Source organism: Balaenoptera acutorostrata, chromosome 13 (genome assembly GCF_949987535.1).
Source record: "Balaenoptera acutorostrata chromosome 13, mBalAcu1.1, whole genome shotgun sequence".
NCBI classification, from domain to species: domain Eukaryota; kingdom Metazoa; phylum Chordata; class Mammalia; order Artiodactyla; family Balaenopteridae; genus Balaenoptera; species Balaenoptera acutorostrata.
In genome coordinates this window covers 25511470-25529735 of record NC_080076.1, presented here as the reverse complement: position 1 = coordinate 25529735, position 18266 = coordinate 25511470, and the positions used below count along the sequence as shown (strand labels likewise).

Here is an 18266-nt window from a genome sequence, read left to right as displayed (position 1 = left end):
CCCTGTCCTGCTTCAGTGCCTTCGCATTTGCTGTTAAAAACACTACTCCCACTCTTCTTCTGGCTGACTATTACTCATCTATCAGGTCTCAGTCAAATATTACTTTCTCAGAGGGCAAATACCTGATCTCCCCCATATTCCAAAATCTAAATTAAGATTCTCATGATTCTCTTGCATTATGTTGCAGTTATTTTGCTTAACCCTATTTATAATTTTGCATTCATTTGTTTGCTAATTGATTGGGCTCTTCCCTCTACTAGCTCCCTGAGGCGGGGCAGGGTCCATGTCTGTATACTGAAAGCCTGGGGCAAAATATGACATGAATAAAATCATATGTTTTGAATGGATGATGCCCTTCTTGAATTTATGTTGTTTTACTTTTGTAGTCACTGTATTTAATCCTATTTAAAAACTAACAAGTAACTAATAGTAGGACTGTTAAGATTTTCAGAAGTGGAAATTAAAACTCAAAAGATTGTCATTTCCTTACTATTACACAGCTACTAAGAGAGAGAAGCAGGATTCAAATCCAGGTATGTCTGATTCCAGAGTCTTTGTTCTTGGATGGAGAAACTGAAGCTCAGACATATGATTTATCAGACTTATATAATAAGAACTTGAATGTTTTCTTTTTTTTCTGGGAAAGAACATAGATGCATATTATTACTTACATATTGAGAGTATAAATTTTCTACAATCAATTCATTAAAAAAAAATCTCTGTGGCTTCCCTTTGTGATGCTACTGACTGATAAGTTCCTTAAGGACAATGGCCAGGTCTCCCAGCATCAGGCAAGTTCCAGGAAGCTTTCTATATTGCTTTATCTCTTGTGAGTGCTCTGTAAGCAATAATGATGATGCTACAATGAGAGAAATGTCATGCTGAGTTACTCAATGAGAAGAAGTAAAGCAGTGAGGATGGCAATAAATAGAGACAAAAAGAATCACAGGGTACAGAGTTAGGAAGAGATCTGAGTAGTCACCGTCGTTATATTTCTGGAATCAGTTCTAGAGCATTTCTGTTAGATGCAGACCTCACCTCTGTTGTATTTGAATCTCTAGTGGGAAAAAGAGAGCACTTTTCTATTGCATCTGGTATCTAACAAGAAGTCCTTTTTGGTGATTTTCACATGTTACTAGAAAAAAAAGCAAGTTAACACTGGGCATCACTGTTCCAGTTATCTTTAATCCGCCACAGTCACCAACAACAGAGCACTCCTCCCTCGGAACATTCATTCCTCTAAACAGAAAGGTGATAAGGCTCTACTGATAAACAAAACCCAGAGAAAAAAAGATAGATACTGAAATTTCAAAAGTTGAGAAAAATAGATACGATTTAATAGTATGTTCTATTAAATCCATATTAAATCTAAGGCCATAATTAAATCAGAAATAGATTATTCTTATGCTCAGATAAATTTTGGCCAAGAAGGATATATGGAAAAGTCCATCTTACCTTCCATTCCTGAACAATGATAATCATATATGAATGAATACAATCATGGATGGTAATATCCATCATTTACTGAAAACCTACTATGATCAATGCATTAAGTCAAGAACATTATATGTATAATCACTAATATTCAATCTAACTTAAAAAGTAGGTATTAGCATCCTCATTTTGTAGATGAGATAACCAAAGCTCAGACAGCTACAATAACTCCCCTAAGGTCATCAAATAAATATTTACTAACCAAAGTAGCATATCAAGTAAGTGCTAAAACTTAAGTTAACTCAAGTCTGTCTAACTTGCACAGTAAGCTTATTCCATTACACAACAGCACACTGAAAAGAGAATTTTTAACAGGCTTCCTCGGTAATAAGCTAAAGTTTTCAGTGATGGGAGAATGAAAGATGTATTTTCCTACTGTAGGTGGTAGAAGCTGTAGTGGTGGTAATAATGGCCACTAATATTTACATAATACATATTTATATAGTTAAAGTTATATGCCACATATTGCGCTAAGTGCTTTCTATGCATTATCTCATTTAATTGGTACGACAATCCCATGGGCAAGGTATTATTGTTTTTATTTAATAAATGAGGAAACCAAAGATCAGAGGGGTTTAGGTCAAGGTCACATGAAGGTTAAATGCAGTTTTTTCAGATTCCAAAGCTCATATTCTTTAACTTATTTCTTAATTAAAAAAATTTTTTTCCCATCTTTATTGGAGTTTAATTGCTTTACAATGTTGTTAGTTTCTGCTGTACAACAAAGTGAATCAGCTGTATGTATACATATATCCCCATATCCCCTCCCTCTTGAGCCTCCCTCCCACCCTCCCTATCCCACCCCTCTAGGTCATCACAAAGCACCGAGCTGATCTCCCTGTGCTATGCAGCAGCTTCCCACTAGCCATCCGTTTTACATTTGGTAGTCTATATATGTCAGTGTTACTCTCTCACTTCATCCCAGCTTCCCCTTCCCACCCTGTGTCCTCAAGTCCATCCTCTACGTCTGTATCTTTATTCCAAAGATCAGAGGGGTTTAGGTCAAGGTCACAGGCAGGTTAAATGTAGTTTTTTTTCAGATTCCAAAGCTCATATTCTTTAACTTAAGAAAACTGTGGTAAAATACACATGAAATTTACCATCCTAACCATTTTTCTACCATGCCAGTAGTGTTAAGTATACTCACACTGTTGTGCAACCTCTTTAACTTTTTTAATTGGAAAATTTCAAATATATACAGCACGAAGATAGGACAGTATAATGAACCTCCATTTACCTTTTACCCAGCTCCGACAATTACCAACTCAGGACCAATCTTGTTTCTTTATACTCACTCACTTCCTCCCCTCAAGTGTCATTTTGAAGCAAACCCCAGATATACCTTTATTAATATACTGGTAAGTATCTCCAAAAGATAAAGATTCTTCTTTTAAAACTGTAACCATAATGCCATTCTCACACATAAAAAGTTAATGGTAATCTGTGAAAATTATCAAATATCCAGTCAGTCCTCAACTTTCTAATTAGGCAAAAAAATGGTTTTTGTTCGTATTTTTAAGACACTTTGTGAGAATGAGCATCCAAATAAAGTCTTTACGGTGCAACTGAACTTTATTAAAGGGTGTTTCTCTCTCTCTCCTTTTTCACTGCAATTTGTTAGTTGAATAAACCAGGTTATTTGTCCTATATAGTTTCTCGCAATCTGGATTTTGGTGATGGTGTTTCATGTTTCTCTGTTCTAGATATTTCCAGTAAATTGGTAGATGAATCTAAAGGCCTGATCAGACTAGTTTTTTTTTTTTTTTTTTAAAAACGAGACTCCTTCATGAACGGTGGTGTGTTCTACATCAGGAGGCACATAATGTCCGGTTCTCTTTTTGTAAGTGAGAGGCTATACATGTCCACTGCTTGGCTCTCCTAATTTATTAAGGTTAATTAAATGGTGATATTCTAATTATATCATTCCCTTTTCAGTTATCAGCTATAACATTTCTCTAAAGAGGAACTTTCTCATAACTATTGTTTTGTTACCATCCTATATGAAAGGCAGGATAAATTGCTTGTTCCTTTCAGTGGAAATCTGGTTGCTAGTGATGTTCAATGCTGTGCTACTGGGCTGGTCACTGTTTCTGTGAGTTCAAAGGACAGAAGTAGAATGACTAGACATAGCTACAGATATTCAAAAACAAAAACCAGAGTCCATACAGAGTCTTCCTATTCAAACTAAGATCAAAGAGTTTTTATTCAATCTCTTCTATTTTATATCTGCATATACTGCTCCCACGCCAAGAATCCAGGTTCCCAAGGCAATGGGGAAAACAAAATTAGAATAGTGTATAATTACTCATTTGCTTTATCGTACATTAAAAGCCCATGTCATGAAATAACAATACCAAGGTTGCTACACAAATGTGATTAGTAAAAACAGTTGAATTTTTTTTTCAGTTGTGTCTTAAGGTACAGCCTCCTATGGATAAAGAGTCACTTGGATGTTTGGTTATACCACCTACTGGATATATATTTAGGTTTATTTATTTCAATTTATTTAAATTTTAGAGACTGTTCTTTTAAACTGTTTTATAATCATGTTATATGTATAATCACTAATATTCAATCCAACTCTACTGAAGGAACTTTTTCTTAGGAACTATTTATGTAGTTCTTAAGTTAAATCTAAAATCAAGAATTACTCAAAATCTAGCTTTATCCTTCTCAGTCACTTTCATCCTATTCTTTTACTCTCCTTATAGGTAACAATTAAAAAAAATTTTTTTTATAGTTTGTCCTTCCAATGCTTTTGTTTTCAAATAAAAATAGATACAAATGGATATCACCAACTTACCCTGAGGATGATTATGTGGCAACTTATAGAACTTCATATAGAAATACTTTTCATTCATTTTTATAGATGGATAGTACTCTACTGTGTGAATGTACCAAAATTCATTCAACCAGTTCTTATCAATGGAGTTTTAGACTGAAGATCAATTTGTTTGGTTTCAATGCTTTCACATATAATTTTATGTTATATTTATATATATATGTCTAGGTCTTTTATATAACTAGACTTTCCATATGTGGTATATTTTATTTGCTTTCTTTTTATATTTTATTTTTTGGTATTCAGGAAATTTGTATTTTTCTTCTAATGGTTACCTCTTTGTGAATAACTATATAATTCCTGTCTTCTTATTTTTTTGTCATTTTCTACTGGTTTGCTGCTGTAAACAGTATCAAATCAGCTGATTACCTCTTCTTCTTTCTCCCAATTCTCTCCCAGCATCTGACCTGAAATAATATCCCTTAACTCCCAGTTAACCATCAGGCAATCAGCAGTTTATTTTACTTTTTACATGTTCTCACTATTTCCCTTCTCCATATTTTAATAGTTGTGATGTATCTGCATTGCCAGAGACACAGCCTTTACATACTATACCACACTCTCTCCTTTATGAATATTGTTTCATGCTAGTTCTACAAGTAAAAATATAGATAATGCTTATCACCAGTCTTTATGTCTGTATCTCTCCAGTCATTGTGGTTGTCTAAAGTTCTTTCTCTAGTACAGGGGTTGGCAGACTACAAACCATGGGCCAAATGAGATTTGTGGCCTGTCCCAATATGGCCTTTGAGCTAATAATGGTTTTTGTATTTTTAAAGGGTTGTAAACAAAACACCCCACACAAAGATAGGTGACAAAGATAGCAATGTAGCCTACAAAGTCTAAAATATTTACTGTCTGGCTCTTTATATAAAACCTTTGTTGACCACTACTCTAGTAGAGCCCTCAGGAAGGGAACGATATTCTCAGAGTTCCTAGATTTCATAAGATTGTGTTTCTTATACTTGCAAGTCAGTTTGGTGGGATATAAAATCCTTGGCTCACATTTGCTTTCCTTGAGTATCTTAAAAATGTTATTCCATTTTATTGTGGCATAAAACACTGCCCAAAAGTCTGTTGACAATTTTATTTTCTTCCCTTAAAAGTGGCCTGGACTTTTTGCCTGAGTACCCCTCAAATTTTTTTCTCTCTAGCTTTGTAACTGCAGTTTCACTGGAGTATGTGTTGGTATTTGTTGTCCTAGGTTGATTTTCCAAGGCATACAGTGTATGCTCTTTCAACATGTAGTTTCAAATCTTTTTCCTTCATAATTTTAGGAAAGTTTCCTTGAAGTATTTTTTTTCTCTTGGGGGGATTCCTATTTTATATATGTATTTTATAAATACTGTAGGATTTCTGCCTATAGTATTTAGTCACTTTCTCTCGAATCCTTTTTCTTTCATTTCTTTTTGTTTTTAAGCTTTTCCTCCTTTTTACTTTCTATTTTTCTTAAGGCATTATATCTATTTAATTACTAAATACTTTCTCTTTATGGATAGTCTACATGTCCCAAATAATTTTTTATTTCTAATTTTATTTAGAAATAAAATTTGTCCATTTGAGTTTTTGTAATTCTGATTTATTGTTCTGTTATATCCTGTATCATTTTCTTAGTTTCTTTTAGTTGTTTTGAAAAGTTATTTAACAGTTCTCATCTATTTTATTTTATTTTTTTTATTTTTGGCAATGAATAAGCACTGATATATTTGTTTTAAAAAGTTTTCTTTTAGTCACGTTAATATCAAGACAGACAACTAGTTGTTAGCTATGCAATTCTAGACAATTTTGTTACATTCTCTGAACCATTGTTACTTCAAATGATTAAAAAAAAATTTTTTTTAACATCTTTATTGGAGTATAATTGCTTTACAATGGTGTGTTAGTTTCTGCTTTATAACAAAGTAAATCAGCTATACATATACATATATCCCCATATCTCTTCCCTCCTGTGTCTCCCTCCCTCCCACCCTCCCTATCTCATCCCTCTAGGTGGTCACAAAGCACCGAGCTGATCTCCCTGTGCTATGCAGCTGCTTCCCACTAGCTATCGGTTTTACATTTGGTAGTGTATATATGTCCATGCCACTCTCTCACTTTGTCCCAGCTTACTCCTCTTCCCCCTCCCCATATCCTAAAGTCCATTCTCTAGTAGGTCTGCGTCTTTATTCCCATCCTGCCCCTAGGTTCTTCATGACTTTTTTTTTTTTTTTTTAGATTCCATATATATGTGTTAGCATACGGTATTTGTTTTTCTCTTTCTGAATTACTTCACTCTGTATGACAAGACTCTAGGTCCATCCACCTCACTACAAATAACAATTTCGTTTCTTTTTATGGCTGAGTAATATTCCATTATATATATGTGCCACATCTTCTTTATCCATTCATCTGTTGATGGACACTTATCTATTTTAAAAGCATGGGTATATATCATGCTTTTATTTACAAGACATATTATTCTCCTTATTCTCTTTTTTCTTCTCTCTTTGCACTGAATTTGACTGAGCTTTTTCTCTTTGCTCACGTTCTTTTTTTTTTTTCTGGCCGTGTGGCATGTGGGACCTTAGTTCCCTGACCAGGGATCGAACCCATGCCCCCTGCATTGGAAGCGTGGAGTCTTAACACTGGACCACCAGGGAAGTCCCTCTTTTGCTCATTTTTAATGAAGTTAGTTTTCCCGACTTTTTTCTCATGGAGGGTAGGTCAAGGTAGCACTTGCTAGTTTCAAAACCACCTTTTCTTTGTTTACGTGAAGTGTTCATAAACATGGTCATGCACTTTCTGGAATCTCCTGGCTCTCTTCTCCAACCCTACATTTATCTGAAACTTTCTTTTTTCTTTGCTTATTGTCCCTGACCTTCTCTGGGGGCTCCAATTCTAGCAGCTTCACTTCAGTGTGGGGCTTGGTCCTAGGAGAGAGCTTCAGCTATTTAGTTTAATTTTTTTTTTTTTAAAGATTTAATTTTTTATTTATTTTTGGCTGCATTGGGTCTTTGTTGGTGTGTGCGGGCTTTCTCTAGTTATGGCGAGCCGGGGCTACTCTTCATTGCAGTCCGCAGGCTTCTCTTGTTGCGGAGCATGGGCTCTAGGCACACAGGCTTCAGTAGTTGTGGCTCGTGGGCTCTAGAGCGCAAGTTCAGTAGTTGTGGCGCACGGGCTTAGTTGCTCTGCGGCATGTGGGATCTTCCCGGACCAGGGATCAAACCCGTGTCCCTTGCATTGTTGACAGGTGGATTCTTAACCACTGCACCACTGGGGAAGCCCCCAACTATTTAGTTTTAAGAGTCGATAGGGCCCAGATGCTGGAACCCCTTCAGATCTTACAGCAGACCCCTGACAATCGACTCTGAGTTAGGGTATGCAAAACCCCTACCAGTTTCAGGTGCTTTTGTCAAACTGGCCTGTGGACTTTCCAGTGAATCCCTTTTGGCTACTTCTCAGATCCCTTGGAGGTCTCATTCCTTCTAGTTGCTCTCACACAGATACTGCAAGGATCTTGTAGCTCTTGGTAGTTTGTACTTACCCTCTGGTATTTTGGGTTTCATGTGGCTACCCTGTCACCTAGTTTTGTTGTCAATGTTGTGTTTATTGATGCATTCTCTTTGTTTTCATGGGGAAATTTCAAGAAAACTAAAAAACTATGAAGCTGGGTCTATGTTCCAAGAATTCTCCTCACAAAGCTTATATGCCTAACCATCATATATACTGACTCTTAATTAAAGGCCCTTCCACTCTGTAAGACTCAGAATAAAACCACTCAAAACTTTTATGATGTCTTCTCAGAGGAGCCTCTTATTTGTAGCATTCTGTAAAACATAAGCTGATATTTATCTCGTCTATAAATATGTACATCACTCTGTGATATCTACAAATGGCTGTCTCAAATCCTTAAAGAAAGGGTCTGCATCATCATTCTATATTTCCTATTGAGTCTCGCCATACACCCAGGCCCACTACTGTTGTGTAACTCCAGGGTACACCATGCACACTGTATTCTAGGATATGTTTCAGGTGACACGGTTCACACAGAATACAATGAGAGTGGAGTCCCCTATAACTGCTGTGCATTGCAGCAATACAAATCCCTTTCTATATAACCAGAGAATGCCAATCACACTGGAAAAGGAAATCGCACACAAAAAATCTACTTTAAGATACACTTTAAAGGCAAGGAAATCAAGGGTCAGAATGGCAAAATAAGTTGCCCAAGTCCACAGCAAATTAAAGGTAAACAAAACAAAACAAAACCCCAAAAATAGGTCTTCTGATTTTCAGGCTGTTGCTCTATCCAAAACTTTTCTGGATCACCCATCGATATGCATTTGTTCAAGATGATTATAAATACGGTCCAGATAATCTCCTTCCCAGCCACTATACCCTGTCAGGGCTCACGGAGGCTCCTTTCTCAACCCCTCTGCACTCCCTGTTCCATCTTCCTAGAACACACTGACCTCTGCATGACTCATTGTTTCTCCTTCCTTAGGTTTTACTCAAATGTCACCTTCTCAATGAGGCATACCCTCCACTAACCACCCATTACACTGCTACCTTCCCATGGCCTGTGCTCCCAACCCCTTTATTCTGCTTTATTTTCCCATGCGAACTTCTTACATTTCATTCACTTGTTCATTCATTTGCCCATGCATACAATCATTATACATCTCTCTTCATTAGAACGTAGGCTTCATGAGGGCAGAGATTTTTATCTCCACTGATGTCTTAAAGGGCAGAGAAAAGTGCCCGAGAAGACGTCAGTTGCTCACTACTTGCTGGATGAAAGAATAGGGAATTTCAAGTACCATATGGAGTTTTTTTTAATGCATGTACTACTCTTTTGTAACTGATATTACTGTTAACCTGGATGATATTAGTAATTATATGAGAATTCACAATGGGTATGGGGAATTTAGGACTTGGAATTGGTTAATAAGCTAAAGCACTACTAATAATGAAACAAAAGTTACTCTAATTGGAATTCACTGACCAGTATGATACATAAGAGATAACTTCGTAAAAGAGTTAATACTGATTATTAAAGGCTCAGTACTTTTTAGGCTTAGAATATGACCCTAAAAAGGATAAGTCATTAATTCATTTGCTAAGTTGATCAATTAACATTGTACGTTCAAGAAAAAAAGATATGTTTCAGAGTAACACAATATTCTCCTTATGACCTCAGTCAAAATACAAATTTGAGATCATAGAAGATACCAGGTGAGAGATAAGACTCAAATGCATAAAAATAATTAACCATGCCTGCCCTATTTATAATCAAACATGCTAAGTAACTTTATTTCTGTGGTAGCAAGTACACTTAAGAACTGAAACTTAGTTCTTATGTGTCAACTATCCAAAACAAATACTATGTTGTGTTAACAAATTAAGAAAACCAATACACTCCAATCATGGAATAGCCTCTAACAACTGTCAAAGCACAAATTAACTTGTCTTCTGTTTCCCAAAGCATACTGCTTCTCAGAACTGAGATCTCCAAATTCACATCTCAGAAACTCAAGTAATTTATAAATAAGTTAAGAAACAATTTAGGCTTAACTTTATCTGGTGTTAATTGAGTCTTCCAATAAAGCCTGAAGCCTAGATAAACTCTGCTGCTTTCATGTTCATTTTTGCATTTATAAGGTAATCCCCAAATACTCTTGTAAGATTTCTTAAGAATTTTTCAGAAAGCCATGAAATTTCCAGGAAAATAGGCAAAGCTGAATTCTCAAATACAATTTGTTTTCAGAAATTAAATCCACTATGGAAAGAGCTGAATTTCCACTCATACAATGAGTAAGATGACTAGTTTTTGGGGGTCTTATTTGGAGAAACTATAGTAAAGTGCCATTTATAAAATTTTGCAGCTTTGACTATAATCAACTGTAATAATAAGATACCAGCTCAAAAAAATTCTTTTCATTTAAACCTCTTTTGTAATACTGCTTTTTAATAACCCTCATAATAGCCGAATTAAAGGACCCCAACAGAAATCATTCATCCCACATAAAACAAACATTGCCTTTTCTTCTTAGCTTTGTTTTACAAGCTACATTATTTCCAGATGACGCTTGAGGGGACTATGGTTTCAAGAATTAGATGCTTAAATAGACAGCTGCTTTCTATTTGCCATGTAAATCAAGGATATATCAAAGAAAATTCCAAATAGTAGACTTCTTTTCTTCCTATTAGGAACTATGAACTCAGGCAGAAAGGGAGAAAGAGAGAAAAACAATCAAAATTCGAGCAAACAGAAAATTAAAATAATGATTTTTTTTAAGATCTTTATTGGAGTATGATTGCTTTATAATGGTGTTAGTTTCTGCTTTACAACAAAGTGAATCAGCTATACATATACATATATCCCCATACCTCCTCCCTCTTGCGTCTCCCTCCCACCCTCCCTATCCCACCCCTCTATGTGGACACAAAGCACCGAGCTGATCTCCCTGTGCTATGCGGCTGCTTCCCACTAGCTATCTATTTTACATTTCATAGTGTATAGGATGTGTTTGCACTAAAGTCTGGCAATGATTAATTAACCTTCTAAGAGAAGTTTAAATAATACAGAAAACCCATGCATACTAAATTCAGTAGCAATGTGTGATAAATTTGTAAAAACCAGTGATCACAGTTTCTTTTTTTTCCCCCTTCCCATTGTAGTGAAAATATTCTTACCTGCTGCTCTACAGAGCTAATATAAAAACAGCTTTTCCTAAGATTCTTCAAACTTTCTTTGTTATTTAAGAAATCACTATGATTTCTTAAATTATCACACATTGCTACTGAATTTAATATGCATGGGTTTTCTGTATTCTTTAAACTTCTCTTAGAAGGTTAATTAATCATTGCCAGATTTCAATGCAAACACATCCTATTTCCTTTTAGAAGGAACATAAAAGTTATTTAAGTATTTTTAATGATAATTTTAAAAAATCCTTAAAAAGAATATTCTACCATATTCCATAAGAAGGGACAGGACAAATTTCCTCTTAGGAATAAAGAAAGGTCAATATTCTTTACCTCAATTCAGGTGTGCTTTTTAAGAATGAAGAAATTTTTCTTTTTTAAACAAGAGGGGATCCCTCCAACTAAAATTGTCCTTAGAAGCATTCTCAGAACATTTCTGGAACTCCTAGTTCAGAAATGCATCCAAAGCCACGTTATAACACAACCAAGAAAATCAGTCTGATTATATTAAAGTCAGGCCTGGTTTTTAATTAGGAAGAAAAGTGGCAGGGATAGGGTGTGGAGCTTGCTCACTTGTTAGAGGCCTCATTTATTTGATTTTTAAAATCAATTGTTCTAAAGAAGAAACCTCCTGGGACCTAATCAGTGTGGGGCTTGGAATCTGTTAATACTTAAGTTCAAAGCAGTTGTTTCTAGGGATGTTCACAAGATTTGCAACCTTATTCACAAGATCGGGCTCTGTTTTTTACATTGGTTTTGACATTAGGAAAGTAACTATCAATATAAAGATCTTGATTCGAATTTCATGATCCTCCTTGGAGAACTGGTTGATTTTAGGGCTGGAGCAGGGGAAACACAAGATGAGTTGGAGCATCTTGAAGGTCGCAAAAAAAAAAAAAAAAAAAGGTTGACGCATATTCAAAGGGCAGAGGATACAACCTGAAAGAGCTCCCAGCGCCTAAAGTTGGAACAACCTGAGTAACAAAATAACAACAGTTCTGGATGATAAGAAGAAAATTCATATCCAGGAGTCCATACTGATAGAAATAAACAACTGCATAGATAAATACATCAGGGAGAGGTGACAACTCTTCCTTGCAGAAGAATTCTAATAATAAATTTAGAGGGAATGAGACAAACAGAAAATCACTAATAAATCAGTAAAATAATGCTGAAGCCAGATCAATCAATGGATGCTAAAATTTGTGGGAAAATGTTTAGGAAGAAACAGGATATCGGCACCATCTCAAAGTATCTCCCCCATATACTGTTCCAATATAGTGGAAATATTTAATAATCTAATAAAGTATTTCCAATATAGTGGAAATAACTACTATATAAAACATACAGGAATTTCAGAGGGAAAATCAGCAAGTTTACGGTGAAGAATCTGGACAGACATCATCCCAGTGAAGTGATCAATACCAGTAATACACACCAACACCATGTATTCTCTGAAATGATGTACTGAGAAGGGCATATCACTTCTGTAGTATCCTTCCCAATAAAGCATAACATCAATCTAATCATGAGAAAATGCCAGACAAACCCAAATTGAGGGACATCCTACAAAATAACTGATTAGTACTCTTCCAAGGTGTCAAGGTCATGAAATCCAAGGAAAGACTAAGGAGACGTGACAACAAAATGCAATGTGGGATCATCCTGGATTGGATACTAGAAAAGAGTAAGGGCATTAGTGTCAAAACTGGTAAAATTCAAATGAGATTTGTGTTTAGTTAACAGTATTGTACCAAGGTTAATAGTTTTGAAAAATGTTCTATGGTTATGTAAGATATTTACAAAAGGGAAAGCTGGTGAAGGATATATGGAAATTCTTGAAAACTCTTTGTAAGTCTAAAATTATCTGAAACTAATAAAGAAGAGAAGGAAGGACTGAGGGAGGGAATAAAAAAAAGGGAAGGAAGGGAGGGAGGGAGGGAGGAAGGGAGGGAAGGAGGGGAAAATTAGTCCTATACTTGATAAAAATGTAAAGATCTATACCTATAAAGAAGAGCATAAGGCAAAAAGTGTAAGTTCTACTTTCCCTTCCCTTCAGTCCGACTCCCTACAGGTAACCACTATTTAATAGTTTCTTATGAATTATTCCAGAAAAATTAAATGCATATTTTCAAACATACATGTACATATAACCTACATACTATAAAGTGTAGTTTTCTGTTTGTTTCTACTGATTTAAGTGTTCTGGATATCTTTTCAGATAAACCTATATGGATTGAATTTGTTAAAAAAAAAATGTCCGCAGAATACTGCATTGGATAGATTTAAACTTTAATCAGTCCCCTATTGATAGATTTTGCTTGTTTCCATTATTTTGCTCTTAAGCCAGGCTGAAAAATACACATATCTTTTTGTAATTGCATATCTAATTGACTTTAGCAGTTTCTAAAGTCAAGACACTACTTAAGAAACATTTTCCCTAATTGAAAATATTAACTTTCCCGAAGTATAAAATTTATTTTTCTAACATTCACCCTCATGCCATAATGCCAGCCAAGCTGGTATCTATATGCTATTACGTTCAACAAATAGTTCTTTTTTTCTTTTTCCTAGTGCTCCAAGTACTACTTTTTTTTTTAATGGCTTCACTGAGATAACATTCACACACCACACGTACTTTGTCAATTTAAAATGTACAATTCAATGGTTTTCTGTACATTCAGAATTGTGCAACCATCACCACAATCTAATTTTCAAACACTTTTATCATCCCCGAAAGAGACCATGTACCATCAGCAATCACTCACCATCCTACATCACATCGTGGATTTTTTCCAATAAATATACAGTTGGACCTCCATATTGTCAGGTTTTACTTCTGTGGATTTAACCAACCTTGGATGGAAATTTCTATCTGTGGTTGGGTGAATCCTCAGATTCAGAATCTGAAGATATGGAGGGCCAACTGTACTATACCACTTTATATAAGGGACATGAGCATCCTTGGATTTTGGTATATGCGGGGGCTCCTAGAATCAATCCCCCTCAGATACCGAGGGACAACTGTATACTACGTTTTTTCCTATACAGGCATACTTATGATAAAGTTTAATTCATGAATTATGTACAGTAAGAGAATATCCAAATTGCTAGCACCACTACTCTTATGCTTTGGGGTCATTAAGTAAAATAAGGGTTACTTGAACACAAGCACTGCAATACTGCAACAGTCATCTGATAACCCAGATGGCTACTATGTGACTAATGGTCGGGATATGCTGGACAAAGGGATGATTCATGTCCCAGGCAGGACAGAACTGGATGTCGAGAGATGTCATCACACTACTTAGAATGGTGTGAAATTTCAAACTATGTATTGTTTATTTCTGGAATTCTCCATTTAATATTTTTGGACCGCTGTTGACCGTAGGTAAATGAAATCTCAGAAAGCAAAATCGTGGCTAAGGGGGGGAGTCGACTGTACTTGCTTTTACCAAGTTGATGATAAACTCTTAGTTACTGTTTATACTTCTCCTGATTTTTCTGATCTGGCTCCTTACTCTTTGGCCAGGGTCTTTTTGGCTTGTGCCTTTGCATTTACATTTGGAATGAGATGAGAAAGTTGGTCCTATGAAAAGGTTCAAAAATTCTTTGATGATCATGGGGCAATAAATTTTGGTTCCTTATGATTCCACCTAGAATAAAAGTTAGATTCCTCTCATCTCAACTAGTTGCTAAGATAATTGTTAGAAATTAGGGAAACAATGCTTACATGACATGTGACAACAGTCATAATTAAAAGCCACGGTTATATTTAAAAAGCAACTATAACTCACTTATTATTTTTGCTTCATTGTCTATATTCAGCTTCTGTTTTATATGACCAAAGTTGTTTAAGAGGTTTATTCTTATTAAAAAAAAAGTGTTGGGACTTCCCTGGTGGCGCAGTGGTTAAGAATCTGGCTGCCAACGCAGGGGACACGGATTCAAGCCCTGGTCCGGGAAGATCCCACATGCTGCGGAGCAACTAAGCCCGTGCGCCGCAGCTACTGAGCCCGCGCGCCTAGAGCCCATGCTCCACAACAAGAGAAGCCACCGCAATGAGAAGTGCACACACCACAACGAAGAGTAGCCCCCGCTCACCGCAACTAAAGAAAGCCCGCAAGCAGCAACGAAGACCCAACGCAGCCAAAGATAAATAAAAATAAATAAATCTATTAAAAAAAAAAGTGTTGAAAGATTCTTCTTTAACAATTCTCTCATGTCTCTTTAGTCACTGAAATAAACTTTATGAAACCCTGATATAAAGACACCAAAACTCAGCCAACTCAACTGAACTTCACTAGCTTTCCTAGACACCTTTATCACTCTCTGACCAGCTATCACTCTCTGTAGTGAGCATTCTCTCTCCCCATGGAGAACTTGAGTATAATTTTTTGTTTTATTTTCCCTTAAGCAGTCAGGGAATTTCCTCATTCTCTAGAAGCTGGTTGAAGGCTTCAGGTTTCCCCTGAGATGTTCAGACAAACATGGCTGTACTAAAGTACTAATACTAACGTTTTTGTAACTCGCTGTTTGCTTTCTATGTTGTTACTCAATTGACTGGTGAACTATACAGTATAATGAGAATCAACATTTTCTTAATAAACTCAGAAATCTCTAGGTAGACTGAAAGTACTCTATGTACTACAGTGAGAAGAAAAACATATCCTTATTTTTACACAGTTATTCAAACTCTGCTACTATAGTTCTCTCAATCCTGCTGTAGAAAGTATACATCCAGGAATCCACTGCTGCATTAAGACCCTTTCGTTTTCCTGTTCCATCTTTTACAAACAAGTTTTCTAAAGCATTAGTCAAGGACACAGAATTTTATGTGGTTGTTGGCAGAGACACTTAAGTAAAATTTCTGGGGAAGAAAAAGGGAACATACTGTATTTGCCCAGTTAATGACCAAATTAAAAGAGAATGATAATGAGAATATGGTTTCAAATGTTTACTCACTTATACGTAGTATTTTGAGCAATGGGAATGACCAATAAAACATGAGTTATCACCAAAGAAGAACATAGTGTAGTACTTACTTTTAAGGTTGCTACTGTTTTCTTTAATCACCTTTCAGCTCAGGGGCAAGAGGAGTGATTCACAGTTATCAACACTACTACTGAATCAGTGTTACCCACCCTCTGCACTTAGCTCCGAAGAAAGGCAGCAAAATTCAAGTTGATAAACCCATTTGGAAAATGCTGTGATTTGCAAAGTCTCATACCCACAAATGTTATAATAAGGACTGTCAATGGCAGATTCCAAATGGAATTTTCCTTGTATTTCTAGGAAGTGGATGCCTCAAGAAATTCAGTTTTACTCAGTGAAAACTTCATGCAAGAGGAAAACAGTCAATGACCTGTAAAGTTCAACAGAATTCATATGTCCATTACGAGTTCAACTTGTCCTTTCACTGCATAATCACCTCCATGATTGGCAAATACTGTTAAATATGACCTGTTTTCTCAAAGAAATATCAATTTTCTGGCCTCTGATTAAAGGAGAACACCGCTAAGGCAACCTCAGTACTACATACATTCAACACATTTTTGTAGAATTAACAGGAATACTATATAAATCAAATAATATGTGTATAAAAATTACAAAACACTTACAGATGAACAAAATTCAAGTTCTTAATAAATATAATCCCTACTGCCACTCTGGCCCCAACTGAGGTTTCCAAGGAGCAATTAGAAAGAATTATTTTTCTTAGAACAAGTCATGACAAGGATAGAATTAAGTCAACTATAACGCTCATTTTTTCAAGAAATTGAGAATATTCAACTAGCAGGAAAATCTTAAAAGATACTAACTGTTTTGGTAGGAGAGAAGTACTTTGGAATTTTAAATCTCATAATGGGAAGACAGATCATAACATCTCTCTCGCACACACACTAAATAAATAAATAAAAGAGATGAAAAATAGCACCAGTCAGGTTGTGGCTGCACACAGCTATCTCTGTTTATCAGCGTCTGATATCTGGACTGGGTGCTGTTCCCACAGTCTCATATCAGCACAACCATTTAGAAATGAAACAAACGACAGCAGGAAGCAAGCAAAACAACTCTCCGGCTGCCTGGTACACATCACCACCTCAAACTTAGAATATAAAAATTCTCTCCTAAAGTTTCTAAATATCAACTCATTAAGTTGTCCCCAGACAAACAAACAGGGAGGTCCTTATTAGAACTGGATGAACTACCTCTGTGGTCCATGACATGAAAGTTTTTAGCATCCTCACGTAAGGTATGTTCCAAAACACAAGAGGTGTCACAGACAGTGGCACAGCCCTAAAGGAACTCATAACGAGTTCCCCCTCCTATTATATAATGCTCATCCCTGTGCTGGGTTCTATTCCATCATCATCCCCCGAGGTCAGGTGGTAATAAGCTCTTCATCTTTAAAGAGGAGGGAACAAATGCAACATGTTACTGCTGTTCTCTGCTGACCATGACTGACGAGATCGGAGCCGCATACTGACCCAAGCAGAGACAATTAGATTCTCTCTCCCAGGATCTGAGAATTAGGATTCTGATCAGTCAGCAAAAGGCATGACACTCCCAAGGACATGTTAAGCGCTGGGAGGGAAAGGGGGTGGGGGAGGGGTCGGGGTTGCTACTTCAGTCAGCAAATAGGGAAAACGGGCCTACGGAAAGCAGCGGCAGAATAAAACTGAAGCAAAAAGAAGCAGATAACTGAAACTAAATGCCCCAGAAAGATTGGCTTTTTTTTTTTTTTTCTAATTTTAAGAATTATTATTCCTTATTTATGTATGTATGTATGTATGTATGGCTGTGCTGGGTCTTCCTTGCTATGCATGGGCTTTCTCTAGTTGCAGCGAGCGGGGGTTACTGTTCCTTGCAGGGCGCGGGCTTCTCATTGCGGTGGCTTCTCTTGTTACAGAGCACAGGCTCTAGGAGCACGGGCTCAGTAGTTGTAGCGCGTGGGCTTAGTTGTTCCACGGCATGTGGGATCTTCCCGGACCAGGGCTCGAACCCGTGTCCCCTGCATTGTCAGGCAGATTCTTAACCACTGGACTACCAGGGAAGTCCCAAGATAGGCTATTTTGAATGAATCCAATGGCTTTTCCATTTCAGGTTCTCATTCTCTGAAATCCAGGTGTACATCTTCCCCTTGAGTTCCATGAGAAACCTTTGCACACTTCTTATAAAATCCCTCCTTTTGTTTCTCTGTAATTAGTTTGAGTGGTTTTCTTGACTAATAAGATTTCTA

At 36.4% G+C, this 18266-nt stretch overlaps 1 protein-coding gene across 1 annotated transcript in view; it reads right to left on the bottom strand.

Moving 5' to 3' along the window:
- Positions 1–18266, bottom strand: part of DYM (dymeclin) — a 403419-nt gene that overhangs the window by 106503 nt on the left and 278650 nt on the right. The window lies entirely within an intron of this gene.